Source organism: Aedes albopictus, chromosome 2, assembly GCF_035046485.1.
Source record: "Aedes albopictus strain Foshan chromosome 2, AalbF5, whole genome shotgun sequence".
NCBI classification, from domain to species: domain Eukaryota; kingdom Metazoa; phylum Arthropoda; class Insecta; order Diptera; family Culicidae; genus Aedes; species Aedes albopictus.
Window position 1 is genome coordinate 135,215,658 of NC_085137.1, and position 15,760 is coordinate 135,231,417.

At 40.4% G+C, this 15,760-nt stretch overlaps 2 protein-coding genes across 10 annotated transcripts in view; both read right to left on the reverse strand.

Moving 5' to 3' along the window:
- Positions 1 to 15,760, reverse strand: part of LOC109417649 (uncharacterized) — a 696,771-nt gene that overhangs the window by 415,797 nt on the left and 265,214 nt on the right. The gene's annotated exons all lie outside the window — the stretch shown is intronic.
- Positions 1 to 15,760, reverse strand: part of LOC109417651 (protein mothers against dpp) — a 137,085-nt gene that overhangs the window by 117,207 nt on the left and 4,118 nt on the right. For 3 of the 5 annotated variants that reach the window (XM_029853486.2, XM_029853489.2, XM_062850483.1), the window contains exon 2: positions 8,948 to 9,327. The gene's annotated coding sequence lies outside the window, so the exon portion shown is untranslated. Of the gene's footprint in view, positions 1 to 8,947; positions 9,439 to 15,760 lie in introns of those variants that run through there. The other 2 variants (XM_029853487.2, XM_062850482.1) reach the window with 2 other exon arrangements.

Below are 15,760 nucleotides of genomic sequence, written 5' to 3' on the forward strand. Positions count from 1 at the left end.
GAATTCCTAAAGGAATATCTGGAGGAATTTCAGAAGAAATTCATTATTGAATCCCTGAAGGAATTCCTGAAAAGAAATCCTGGAGAAATTACTGGAGGAATCTGTGGAGGATTTCCTGTAGAGAATCCTAGCGGAATTTTTGGAAGAGTTCCGGGAGACATTCTTTTAGGATTCTTTGGAGAAATTGTGGCAGAAATTCCTAGAGGATTTTCTGGAGAAATCCCTGGAGGAATTTCATGAGGAATTCTTGGAGGATTTTTTTAGGAATTCCTATAGGAATTTCTGGCGTTATTTTTCGAGAAATTTCTGGAGTAATTTGTTGAGGAATTTAAGGATTTTTTGAAATAATTCATGGATGAATCCCTGAAGGAATTCCTGAAGAAATTCGTTGAGAATTTCCTGGATAATTTTCTGAAGGAATCTAGGAGCAACTCCTAGAGGAATCCCTGGAGGAAATATTGGGGGAATTGTGGCAGACATTTCTAGAGGCTTTTTCCTAGAAGAAATTTCAGGAGGAATTCCTGGAGGTAATTTTGAAAGAATTCCTGGAGTATTTACTGGAGGAATTCCTGAAGGAATTATTTGATGAATTTCTGGAGAAATATATGAGACTTCCTGGAGGAATTGCTGAAGGAATTATTGGAGGATTTTTGGGGGAAATTCTTGGAGGAACTCAAGCACGAATCTTTGGAGAAATCATGGAGGAATCTCTGTAGATTGCAACAAGGATTCCGATCAAAATGTTCTATCTAGGAGTTCTGACATTCTTCAATTCTAACATCACTAATTGTCTAGGATCAGAATTCTTTCACAACGACAATATTTTTTTCTATAATTGATAATTTTCTAGATATTCTCCATTGTATTTGATACGTTTATAACATTTTATAAGAGTCGAGATAATGACTTCATATTAAAGTCTCGTATTGCCTTGAAATCATCACCATCCGAAGCCTTCTCCAGAATCCCAATATGAAGTACTTGGCGATGTTAGCACCACAACATGTTGAAACCCCTACTTGGGAATTCATATTGCGTGTAACACCATCATTCTATTTTGCACCATGATCATACATATATTGCACCATTATTGTAGTGCCCCCCCCCTAAGCAAGAACCCTGCGCACGCTAGTGACGAGATATTTAGTTTTCTCGTTTTTGAAAGAATGGAGAACTACCGTTCTTTTTAAAAGAACCGCAGTTCAGTCATTCTCTCCTTAGAAATAGTTCTTCGGAACCGTTCGCGAACGGTTTGCTCATCTCTATCGTTGGCGTATGACGTCATCGTGAACAAGTTCATGGACATATAAAACAAAAACAGGTTAAGTAATACTTCCAGATTTTCAGCAGAGATCTTTTTGGTCAACAGGGCGCAATCAATGAAGTACCAGATTGAAAGTAGTGAGCTGGATTTTTGTATCGTGAGATGATCAATTCTCCATTTCAGCAATGAAATGGCTCAAACAGCGCCAGCGTGGGCATAGCGTGGTTCAAAAAATCATTTTTGCTCCACACCGGTTATTCGATTCCTATCCAGATTATATGCCTTCTCCCAAAATTTGAGCTTATTTGGTTGAAATTGAAACTGCACAAGCCCTTCAAAGTTTGTATGGGAATTACTATGGGAAAACGATGTTTTTCATCCAAACCACCGTAGCATTTCCCCAAGTGCCCTAGTGGGTTAGTCGACCCTTGGCAATCCTAGGCTACTCTATCAGCTACAACTTTGCCGAAGACCGCATTCAAATCGAAAGCCTCATTAATTAGTTACCGATTTTTACCCGGAATAGTAATCTTTACTCATGATGGTTTAACTATGTATTCGGTGGGCATCACTGCATTTTGCAGTGAAACATAGTAGCCATGATTTCAGTGTGCTATCTTTGGCGCCATATGCAGCAATGTTGCCTGCTGGGAAGCTGGAGGATCACTGTTAAAGTTTGCCCAGTTGGATACAAATCGATAACTACTTAATGAAACGTCCGATTTGAATGCGGTCTTCGGCAAAGTTGTAGCTGATAGAATAACTTAGGATTACCAAGGGTCGACTAACCCACTAGGGCCCTTGGGGAAATGCTACGGTGGATTGGATGAAAAACATCGTTTTCCCATAGTAATTCCCATACAAACTTTGAAGGGCTTGTGCAGTCTCAATTTTCAACCAAATGAGCTCAAATTTTGGGAGAAGGCATATAATCTGATTAGGAATCGAACAAGCGGTGTGGAGCAAAAACGATTTTTTGAACCACGCTTGTGGGCACCCAAGGTGGTACAGAGAGCCGAAGGCCGTTTTCTGTGCTGATGGTATATTAATGTTGAGATATCGAAATTTTATCTATGGTTCTTCGCTTGAATTCCTCCCGGGATCCTCCTTTGATTTTTATCGCAATTCCTCCTTTTAAATATTTTGCAACTGACAGAATTCTTCTCACAAGTTCTTTTCCTGGAGGTTTGCCGAAGTTTTTTTTTTCAGTTTTCCGAGAAAAAAAAAACAATGGAGAAAATTTGAAAGTTTAATCATAGTTCCTTAAGAAATTTCTCTAGCTGGGATAGCTTTCCAATATTTTTTCTCGCAATTTTTTGCAAGATCTTTGTAGAAGCTATTCCAGGGATTTTTTCCAGTGTTTTCCGACATTTCCTATGGATTTCCTCCCGGAATTTTTCTTACCAATTCCTTCTTCATTTTTTTTTATATTTCTTCCCAGGATTACTTCCTGAACTTTTTTCTGTGATGTCCCAATTTTCCTCAGGATTTCTATTCCCAAAGTTTCTCTCGAGATTTCTGCAATAAGTTTGCAGAGATGTTTCTCTTCAAATTTCACCTGGATTTCTTCAGCTATCCTATAAGACATTCCGAAGAAAAATCCCTGCAAGAACTCCGGGAGCAGCCATCATAATAAACCTAAAAGGAGCATCCTGAATCTCTGGACAGTTTCTGGTGGGAGTTCCGAGAAGTAAAGTAATCCCGAGAAAATCTATAAAAAAAAATCTCAGGTGGTTGGATCACAGCAAGAAATCTGGTAAACAACTACATGGAAAAGCCTGGGAAAATCTCTGCGGAAGAAAACAGAGAACTCCTTGAGATATATTAGCAGTAGCTCCTGCAGATATCCCAGAAGCCACTCCGGCAAAATACATAAGAGAAAAAGTGAAAGTAGGGTATCGCGCCACTTGGGCGGTGGCTTCTATATTCGTCTGTTTTCCACTATAACTCAGTCATTTTTAAACCAATTGACTTGAAATGTTGTACACGGGTAGATACTATACCTAATTCACCACATTCCAAAAGTTGTGTTAATTGGTTCAAATTTGACTGAGTTATAGTGGAAAACAGACGAATATAGAAGCCACCGCCCAAGTGGCGCGATTCCCTATGTGGTAAAAGTCCAGGGTGAATTCAGAAAAACTCTGAGAGATATCCCAGCACCAACACTGAAAGGAATCTTCTGAGTGAAGTCCCGGGAGAAACTCCGAAAAAAATCTCCAAGATTGTGACAATTCGAAACAAATCCCTCAAGAAACTTTTGGAAATATCCCAGACGAAACTGCAATAGAAATCCAGGGAAAAACTTTGGAAGAAAGCTCACGGAAATAACTTTAAAAAAAATAATAAAAACAGAGGGAAGTTCGGAAAAAAAATCTCGAAAGGAACTCATGCAGTAAATTCGTGAAAAACTTCCTACGAAATCATTGGAAGCGCTCTATAAGAAAACCCAGGAATCCTCCTGTAGCAACTCTGGGAGAAAACTCCTGGGGAAGTCCCGAGAGAAACACCGGAAGGAATCGCGGCAAATCTTCAAGGGGAATCCCGAGAGAAACTCTGTGTCAACATTTGCAAAATATTCTAGAAACTCTTTGGAGGTTTGGGCAAAACGCAAGAGGAACTCCGAGAAAATCCCGCGAGGGCCTCTGGCAGCAATACCGGGAAATTCTCTTGAAGGAAAGGAAATTGAGTAGGTTCCCCGTAAAAAATTTCAGGAGAAATCGGTCGGACTGCAGGAATACTTGACGATACAAGGAAGAATCTAGTTCTAATCTTGGAATGATGCTGGTGGGAATGCGGAAGAATCTCCGGAAGGAATTTGGAAAGGAATACCAAGAAAAATGGTGTAAAAAAATACGGAAAGATTCTTGTGAGAAATCCTGAGAGGCATTCCAAGAGGTATTTTTAGAGAAGCTCCCCAAAAAACTCTGACAGAGTTTCCGGAAAAAATCCTTTCAGTGGAGTTTCTAGATGAAAAAGACCAAGTTTGTTGGTATGTGTTAGAAAGCTTGAAAAATAAAACCGTTCCTATTCGCAGTACCCAGGAAATTTCTGAACACCAACTTTCTCTGTTTTGGACACCCCTACGTAGGTATTTCGGACCCTTTTAAGTATGGGCATCCGGTGTTTTAACCAGTTCACAACTATTTTCGTAGATGCTGCCACTTGAACATGCTTGATCACATCCTAATCACTTGATTGACAGAGGCTAATTCAGGCCAAACATGTCTAAAGGTCCAATCTGCAGAAGAGGCTCTCTTTGGTTTCTCTCTCTTTCGTTAATATCTCAGCTATTTATTTGTATTTTGATTGCCTCCCTGATTTGAACGATGGTAAAAACAATCGCCTTGTGATTTGTACTGCAAAAATAGTTGAAAAGTGTACCATTATATTGCAATAATTGAAAGAGAAAGTAAACAAAGAGAGCCTCTCAAATGCAGATACGACCTATTGAAATGTTTGGCCTGAATTAGAAGAACTTTGCGGAGTTGATGCGCTGCTAGAATGAAAAACGTTTTTGATGACATCAGCAAGTTTCCTCGGCACCGCATTCTCTTTTCGTAAACATGTTGCGACACTTCCACGGATGACAAATCAGGACAAATGATGATATACTGTGAGAAAATGATTGCTGCCCGTGCAATGCAATTTAATCTTGCAAATGATTCTGAAATTGTTTACGTCTTTATTAAATATGTGAAAGTCTTGGTCCAAAATGTAAGGAGGTCCAAATTATGTTGGTTACCCTATTCGTCTAACTTATTATTATTTATTTTCAAATTTCACATGGGTATCCCTAGAAATGAACTTTTTCATTAAAAAATTCATTTATAGGGATGTCTACGCAATATTTGCGTTGAAAAGAAAAAATAAAATGGAATGGAATTTTGAAAAAAAAAATAAAATAAATGGTTTTTGTGCGATGTGAATGTTTAGTTAAAAAGGTCATTGTATTTCTCACAGCTAGGTAGTGATTAAGTGTTCAACATATAGTTCGGTTTAAGAGATGAACCAGCCTAGGGCTGAAAATCTTTATAATAAAGTAATAATAATAATATTAATAATAATAGTTCGGTTTGACAAAATGCATACGTTTTGGATTGATAATATAATTTTTATGGGAGTTAGGTCTGTCCAATCCTGCAACTTGTTAGGACCAAATATACTATATTAACAATATAGGTCACTCTTACGATTTTTTGGCGACTCCTTTTTAGTGAATGTGTCGCCACCAAGCGGCAGAAGAGGTACTACTACACACTCAATGCATGCGCCATCCAAATGACGTTTATTCTGTCAAGCTGTCATTGCATGATGGGGATGCCCATTTATTCCTAAACAATCGATTAAACAATAATCGATTTTATTTTTCAACTACTCAAATTAGAAAAATAAAATATTTATTAGCTCAACATTTTCTGGCGTGCTAAACTAACTTTATCAGAATCTGAACCTCCTCTTACTTTTCTGTTCGCATTTCCACATGTATTTTTAGAGCACTCTCTACCGAATTTATAATAAACTAGCTGTCCCCGGCAAACTTTGTCTTGCACACTGTGTTTTTTTGTTCTTGAATTTGCGGAGAAATTTTGATCAGAATCAAATTGAAAATGGACGGAAACGACAATTCTCGTCATTTTCTACCAATTACAAGCTAATTTGATAAGACAAATCAAGAATTTAGGCTTGTTGAACAGGTAGATTTAAGGTTAAGAATCGCCACTGAATAAACGGATGCTGCCTTTATAGCTTAAAGTGCCCAACACAGGACCCTCTACCTAATTGGTCTCACACCCCAACTTTAACTTATTAAAGCCGAATACTTGAAGTACGACTTGACATGAACTGAAGCACATTGTAAAATGAAAAGAAAACACGAATGAACTAATCCCAGAATCACTTTCTTGAATTTTGCCGTTCTTATTATCGTGTATAAAGTTTTATAAAATCTAGCTTGACCTCTACATAGAATTTCTGTGTTCGATGTCACGAAAAGTTTTGATAATAAAACTCACATTCCCATGAAGTCTACGGGTGACTTCCAAATTATATACGTTTCTTTACAAAGATACGTCCAGAAACGACGAGAAAATGCTTTGTCAACGAAAACATGTTCACTTTTTTAACACCAACCTAAAATGGATTATTGAATTAAAAGTAATTGTCCTGGCCAACACTGTAGACACGTTTTTATATGTAGTTCTATAAAAAAATAATCTGAAAAATAGTTCAAAGTTGTCAGGGTTTTCTCGTATACTTCTCTGGCCGATTTTTTTATTCTTATTTTTATCAAACTTACACACTTTGAGTGCAGGCATCGTCGTGAAAGATATAATAACCACCCAAGTAATAGAACTAGCTGAATAACAGTTTCTTAACCCTCGAGCAGTCGCGTCTTTGATTACCTGCAGCGACGCCGCGCTCACGCTGTGTACCACATGCGTGCATTTTTCATGGTGCGTGTACTCAGTACACGACGCGACCACTCCCGGGTTAAGCTAAAGTTTGCTTAGGAGAAGTTTGTTCCACTCTTGTACAACACAAATGTTTGTTGGGCATTTAACGCGTTATCGAGCTCCACGAGTCTGAAAACCACATATCCGATCCAAATTGCGACATGCAAATATAATTTCTCACGTTTCGTACCTTCCATAGCCCGTAGGGTCTAGCTGCAACGATCGATTTTCCAAACTACCAAGAAATATGATCAATAGTTGAATGATCTCTTGGTAAAGTCACAGACAAACAGACGTAACAGCTTCAACGATTTTCATGGAAATCCATCGCTCAGTTCACACTACCATCACCTGGCGGAAAAGTTGCACGAATCACTGTGTTGTGCCATATCGTCAACAGAAGGCGCTAGTGTGAAACGCCAAACGCATAGAAAAACGATGCGCGCGCCTCTGGTCGTGAAATCCACAACTATAAAAATTTAAAATGATCGTTAAAAGCGTGGTCGATGGAAATTTCGCAAGTGTTACGTCTGTTTGTCTGTGGTAAAGTCCTGGTATGACTAGGAAAAGTACAGTATTTTGAACAACAACAATAGGGTATTTAAACCACCGACGAACCGACGTGACAGCTAGAACGAATAAATTCAAATTTGTTGTCCGCGACGCCATGATGAAAAATAGCCGAACAATATCGCCACCTCTACAACGGCTCGCGATGATTTGATAGCTCGACACCAAACCCCCGTGTGTTCATATAGGAAACGGTTCGCGTCTGTGCTGATTTGACAGAAGCGATCGCTCGCTTCGCTGGTCGACCGTTAAATTAGGGGGGGACAGTTTTGGATCGCCACTGACTGTCACGTCGGTTCGTCGGTGTTTAAACACTGTCAAAAGTACGACTCCATCAAGGCGCAGCATTGGTAAAGTTAACTTTTTTCACTGCTCCATAGAAATACAAACGAGCCATTTCTGTACAGAAAAGTAAATTCTCTTCCAGATGCGTCTACAACACATTATACGATCAAATAGAGGAGCTTTAATCCGATGAATGTCAGCATGGGCATCAAGAATGATGATATTAAAAGCCATTGTCAAAAGAAAATAACAACCACCAGGGAAAAATATAAGTTAACTTTGAGGATGGAAAATTAAAATTATGATGTTAAACGATTTCGGTGTCGTTACAATGAGGGAGCATTCAAATTCTTCTATAGATGTATTCCTAGATGTCATCTAATGGAATTTTGTTTTGTTGGCGTATATTTTAAATCGATTATATATTAATCGATTATTTGGGAACAAAAAACTTCAACACCCCTAAGATCTTTTTCAAGAAATGTCGCATTGTACGGTAAACTAAAATTGATCAAAATACATTTATTGACTTTTTCTGACAACAGGTGGTGCTGAAATCATTCGCTAACGGTGTCTCCATGTCGTTGTATGTAAAAACATGAAGTGACCTATATTGTTAATATAGTATATTTGTTAGGACCCTCTACTCATGATGGTCTTTCTACTATCTATTTAAATGCTGGCTTGATTTTTTTAAGAAAAGTCGATCAATAATCATTCGAAAATTGTTGGAATGAACCATTTATTTTTATACCTATCATAGTTTTGTATTAAATAATAAATTGATGCACAATATTCGCAAAATCCATTTGCAACAAGACGGAAGCGCCGAAAGCGCGCACAGCAATATATTCTAGGCCTGACCTGATAGCAATACACATGGATGGACTGATCGCCAGGGCAAACCAGCGACTGCGAAACAACATTGCTGTGTTTATGCGCGTGATGATGATAGCCATTTCATTGTGTTTGTACCGCTGCTGCTGATGGGAGCCGATATTATTTTGTTTGTGTTGTGTTCGAAACAAAATCTGTCAAAAGTGAGATGATTTTTTCCGCGGTGATTTGAGGTTCGACGCCGATGGTGCAGGAGGTGAATCAGTGAGTGAACCAGACACAGGCTAGCTCATGGCTCACAACTTTTTTTATTGTGGTTTCCTCCCTCCAACCTCTCCCGGGCTGTCATGAAAAATAACTTTTGATAGAAGGAAAATGATTCACTTCATGCGATGAATAAATAATTATCTAGAACACACGTCAAAGGGTGCAACCCTTCCGCCCAACCCCACTTTACACCATGTTCATGTGTTCATAGGGGAGTGGGTGCCCAAGGGATGTTATCATTTTTCTCGGGAATTATCCCATTACTCACTTGGACTTCCTGGTTAGTTCCGCAAGATACAGTTGTTGCTGCTGCGCTACTGGACTTTCGACCGGATCAATGTGTTAGTTTTCTCTCTTTTTATTTGAAGGTTGCGAGAAATGGCCTCCTGTAGAATGTTTCGTGGGTTGATCCCCGTCGTCGTGTGTCACGATTACTGCACTGATCCTGATGCGGACGAAGGAAAGGCCTACACACTGTACACTGGCCACCTCGTATCAATCCAACCAATATAACACTTTTCAACACTTTCCCACACCGATTCACACCGAAGTGTCCGCAATTCTACCGATCGCCACTAATCTCGAGCACCGTAATTCCGCACGGACAACCGAAAAGCGAAGAATCCGAATCCGTTTCGGTAGCGTCTGCTAAAGTGACAAAAATTTCACACTCTTTCTTCTTCTCGCTCGTCGACGACGACGTCGATGGAGTTTGCTTTCCTCTCCACATGCACAGTAGGTAGTAGTCGAATCGGGTTGCTTCTCACATTCACATAATCATACGCGCGGCGTTTCCAATGTACAATATTTTCAAACAGTGGAAATTTAAAATTTAAGTCAACTGAGAATTTGAACCAACGCTCAAAGTTGGGAAAAAATCGAATCATCCCCATATTTTTTTATCTGTATTAACGAGATTTTTAGCCCAAGGCTAGTTCATCTCGAGACCCACGCTTTACTTCCCTTCCGAAGCAAGAACTCACATTTTGCGAATTTGACGGGAGTGGGGTTCGATCCCAGATCCTCGACGTGATAGTCACGTGCTTTAACCATCACACAACAATATTTTCATTTTTTAGTTTTGCATTAACGACATTCTAGCCCTAGGCTAGTTGATCTAGGATCAGTTCCTCGATGTGAAAGACATCTGTCCGTTACACCAGCTCCACTCTATCACTAAGAGGAAACATCATCGTTTATCTATAACTCAAAAGCAGCGTTTCCGCTGAAATACAACCAATGTTAGTGAAACATTCTCACTGCACTTTACTCACTATACGGTTAACAGTGAAACCATTTTTAATGACGTTTTTAAGATTTAGACAAAGAAAACTGCTTTCTAATAATTGATGATTGCTGAATACTGAATGGTGGTTTGAGCCGTAATTCTACCATCACAATATTTGAATTTCAAGTAAAACAGCAATGGATTCTGTGATACCCGGATTTGGATGACTATGCCTTTAGGCTGAACTTGAGAGGGTGAACATCTAAAACGGATTAATTCTTTACATTTCACAAAAATAAGTTACTTTGGTTCGCTTTTCGGTGAAATTTATGGGAAAGTGGCATCCCTAGAAATGAAAAGTTCATCAGAACGTTCATTTTTAGAGATGCCTTAAAAGAACGGATGTAACATGAAGCGAAAAAAAAAGTCTTATTGAACAAATAAATATTAATTGAAGATGGCTTAATTAAAATGCTTAATTTAAAATAATGAAAACTGTTATAAAAAAATCTATAAAAAAGCACCGCAAAACAGGCGATCTGTGTATGGCACTTGCCAGTTTGAAGTGTGGGAGCTCGTTCGAAGAATGTGACGTCATAAATGTTCACACTAGTGAACACTTTTGGTTGTGTGTGACTTTTGTTGTGATCATGAATAAACTGCTCTGCAACATTCATACAACACGCGATGAACGATGCATGCAACCAAAATGAATTCATTGCGACATCAATCCGGCACACCGCAGAAGAAATGGGTAAAATGCGTTTTTTAAAAAAATTGTCGTCGCGGTTGAAACCCGAAGTTACCCCACACGCAACAACCGCCTTTTCTCCAAATCCATACGGAAAACCTAACGTCGGACATAGTGCGCTGAACAGCGGACCTGGTCCTCTGTCCAGCGCACTATGTCCGACAAACGGTTTAGGAGAAAACCCAATTTTCGCGTGTCGAAAATTCCGATTTTCAACTTTACGAACAATAATAATAGTGTTCCATTTCAGGACAAACATTTCAATAGGTCCTATCTGCATTTGAGAGGCTCTCTTAGTTCACTTTCTCTTTCAATTATTGCAATGTAATGATACACTTTTCAACTACTTTTGCAGTACAAATCAAAAGACGATTGTTTTGACCATCGTTCCGTGCAAGGAGACAATCATAATTCAAATAAACAGCTGAGATATTAACGAAAGAGAGGAAAACCAAATAGAGCCTCTCTTCTGTAGATTTGACCTTTAGACATGTTTGGCCTGATTGAAGTTTTTGGTTGTGGTAGTTGCACACTCAATCCTGTATTGCTTGTTCAGCACTTTTTTGACGAAAATAGAACAGCAGAACTATTTCGGTAGCTTCGGAAATCGATTTTACTGAAGCTCGGTACACCAACTGTCAAAACCTGGTGCAAAAGGTAAACAATGCAGTATAGCTGTATACAGCTGTTCTATTTTCGTCAAAAATTTACCGAACACGGTATTCCAAATTAATGTCATTTTCGTTTTTGTGGCGGTGCTACACCACTTCGTGCTACACTTTTCACAGAAAAAACGAACATTTTCGGTGCAGTTGCGTTGGTGTGCGTGAATAAAAACCAAAATATTTACAACTTTGCAAATGCTGATTGGTGGACACGGTGCGCACCTGCTACACTCTCGAATTTTTGAGTGCTGCACTATCTTGAACGGTGCAGAAAAAGTGCTACACCGGAGTAGCACGAAAATCAAAAACGAACATTTTCGGTGCAAAAGTGCTGCACCGGTGTAGCACCACCGTAAAAACGAAAACGACATAAGTGTGTGTCATTTCAAGAATCATTGTAGTATTCTCCGTTCCTTGCTTCTTCAACAACACAGGAAGTTTTGCTCCAACAGCATCAAATTGGGCAAGAAATCATAATATCCGCGTTCTTTGCACCATTTCATTGCAAAAACCAAGGGGAATTACACATCCTTTTCTAACTGGGAAACCCGCATTTATCCGTTCCTAACCGTCGCTAACCACTGCTAACTGAGCAGCAGTTAGAATTATTTGTATTTGTATTTATAAGTTACACGTAAACCCGGTGGGTAAACCTTTTGTCAGGTCAAGGAAGCTTTCTGAGAAAATTACATTGTATCACACTTAGACTAGAAAACCGAACTCGGTTCAATTTGGAAAGAACTTAATCGGTTGCACAATTTCAACCGAGACATTCGTTAAAAACTTGCATTTTGACATAAGGACACCCGTTTTAACCGAACTGACGGTTGTATTGACATTAGTTTGACAGATTCATTACCGAGTGATTGGTTAAGTAGTGATATTAGGGAATTCGATTAACTCTACCGAAAAAACTCGGTTATACACAGCACTCTGCCCAAGACTCGCCGACGCGATTGCGGACCTGCGCCGCGCCTGCCTACGGGCTAGGCGGCGGATGCAGCGAGCACGATCAGAGGAAGAGCGAAACGAACGGCGGGTGGTGTTCGCCGCTGCAAAAGCCGCGCTTAAGACCGAGATAAGAGCAAGCAAAAAGGCCTGCTTTGAGGGTCTCTGTCAGAGCGCCAATACGAACCCGTCGGGTGACGCCTACAGGATCGTGAGGCCAAGACGAGAGGTGTGATGGCTCCTACAGAGCAATCTCCAGAGATGTTGGAGGGGATCATTGGAGGACTTTTTCCGCGTCATGATCCTAGTCCTTGGCCTCCTTTCGTAGGACAACCGGGGACTGGGGCTGGTGATGAGGAGAGGGTCAATGATGTGGAACTTGCGGGGATAGCTAAGTCCCTTAGCGTAGGTAAGGCCCCAGGTCCGGACGGAGTTCCGAACCTGGCCTTAAAAGTAGCTATTGCAGAGGCTCCCGAGATGTTCAGGTCTGCTATGCAGAAATTCCTGGACGAGGGAGTTTTCCCAGAAGCTTGGAAGAGGCAGAGCCTAGTACTATTGCCAAAGGCGGGGAAACCACCCGGAGACCCGTCGGCATATAGACCAATATGCTTGATTGACACGGCGGGGAAGGTGCTCGAAAAGATCATCCTCAATAGAATGTTGAGCTTCACCGAGGGCGAAAATGGTCTTTCGAACAACCAGTACGGCTTCCGGAAGGGGAGGTACACCGTAGACGCTATCTTGTCGGTTACAAAAACCGCCGAGAAAGCACTCGAGCCTAAGAGGAGGGGAATTTGCTTTTGCGCGGTAGTGACTCTGGATGTAAGGAATGCGTTTAATAGCGCCAGCTGGTCTGCTATTGCCGATGCGCTCTTGCGTCTGTACAAGATTCTCGAAAGTTACTTTCAGAATCGTGTACTAGTCTACGACACGGAGGTGGGTCGGAAGTGCTTTCACATAACCTCAGGAGTTCCGCAAGATTCCATCCTGGGTCCGGTGTTATGGAATATCATGTACGACGAGGTGTTGAGGTTAGAGTACCCAGTGGGAGTGGAGATTGTCGGATTTGCCGACGACATTACGCTCGAAGTCTACGGTGAAACGATCGAGGAGGTGAAGTTGACTACCGACCACTCGATCAAGGTTGTGGAGGCGTGGATGCGATCCAGGAAACTGGAGCTGGCTCACCACAAGACAGAGGTGACGGTTGTTAACAACCGGAAGTCGGAGCAGCAGACGGAGATCAGTGTAGGAGAGTGCACTATCCTGTCAAAGCGCTCCGTCAAACACTTGGGCGTGATGATCGACGATAAGCTTACCTTCGGTAGCCACGTCGATTATGCCTGTAAAAGAGCCTCCACAGCTATTGCGGCACTGTCCCGGATGATGTCCAATAGCTCTGCGGTGTACACCAGTAAGCGCAAGCTTCTGGCTAGTGTTGCTACGTCCATACTTAGGTATGGCGGTCCGGCGTGGGGCACCGCGCTAAGTACTAAATGCTACCGACGGAAGCTGGAAAGTACTTACAGGCTTATGTGCCTGAGGGTTGCGAGCGCGTACCGTACCGTGTCATACGACGCTCTCTGCAAATATACTATATTAACAATATAGGTCACTCTTACGATTTTTTGGCGACTCATTTTTAGTGAATGTGTCGCCACCAAGCGGCAGAAGAGGTACTACTACACACTCAATGCATGCGCCATCCAAATGACGTTTATTCTGTCAAGCTGTCATTGCATGATGGGGATGCCCATTTATTCCTAAACAATCGATTAAACAATAATCGATTTTATTTTTCAACTACTCAAATTAGAAAAATAAAATATTTATTAGCTCAACATTTTCTGGCGTGCTAAACTAACTTTATCAGAATCTGAACCTCCTCTTACTTTTCTGTTCGCATTTCCACATGTATTTTTAGAGCACTCTCTACCGAATTTATAATAAACTAGCTGTCCCCGGCAAACTTTGTCTTGCACACTGTGTTTTTTTGTTCTTGAATTTGCGGAGAAATTTTGATCAGAATCAAATTGAAAATGGACGGAAACGACAATTCTCGTCATTTTCTACCAATTACAAGCTAATTTGATAAGACAAATCAAGAATTTAGGCTTGTTGAACAGGTAGATTTAAGGTTAAGAATCGCCACTGAATAAACGGATGCTGCCTTTATAGCTTAAAGTGCCCAACACAGGACCCTCTACCTAATTGGTCTCACACCCCAACTTTAACTTATTAAAGCCGAATACTTGAAGTACGACTTGACATGAACTGAAGCACATTGTAAAATGAAAAGAAAACACGAATGAACTAATCCCAGAATCACTTTCTTGAATTTTGCCGTTCTTATTATCGTGTATAAAGTTTTATAAAATCTAGCTTGACCTCTACATAGAATTTCTGTGTTCGATGTCACGAAAAGTTTTGATAATAAAACCCACATTCCCATGAAGTCTACGGGTGACTTCCAAATTATATACATTTCTTTACAAAGATACGTCCAGAAACGACGAGAAAATGCTTTGTCAACGAAAACATGTTCACTTTTTTAACACCAACCTAAAATGGATTATTGAATTAAAAGTAATTGTCCTGGCCAACACTGTAGACACGTTTTTATATGTAGTTCTATAAAAAAATAATCTGAAAAATAGTTCAAAGTTGTCAGGGTTTTCTCGTATACTTCTCTGGCCGATTTTTTTATTCTTATTTTTATCAAACTTACACACTTTGAGTGCAGGCATCGTCGTGAAAGATATAATAACCACCCAAGTAATAGAACTAGCTGAATAACAGTTTCTTAACCCTCGAGCAGTCGCGTCTTTGATTACCTGCAGCGACGCCGCGCTGACGCTGTGTACCACATGCGTGCATTTTTCATGGTGCGTGTACTCAGTACACGACGCGACCACTCCCGGGTTAAGCTAAAGTTTGCTTAGGAGAAGTTTGTTCCACTCTTGTACAACAAAAATGTTTGTTGGGCATTTAACGCGTTATCGAGCTCCACGAGTCTGAAAACCACATATCCGATCCAAATTGCGACATGCAAATATAATTTCTCACGTTTCGTACCTTCCATAGCCCGTAGGGTCTAGCTGCAACGATCGATTTTCCAAACTACCAAGAAATATGATCAATAGTTGAATGATCTCTTGGTAAAGTCACAGACAAACAGACGTAACAGCTTCAACGATTTTCATGGAAATCCATCGCTCAGTTCACACTACCATCACCTGGCGGAAAAGTTGCACGAATCACTGTGTTGTGTCATATCGTCAACAGAAGGCGCTAGTGTGAAACGCCAAACGCATAGAAAAACGATGCGCGCGCCTCTGGTCGTGAAATCCACAACTATAAAAATTTAAAATGATCGTTAAAAGCGTGGTCGATGGAAATTTCGCAAGTGTTACGTCTGTTTGTCTGTGGTAAAGTCCTGGTATGACTAGGAAAAGTACAGTATTTTGAACAACAACAATAGGGTATTTA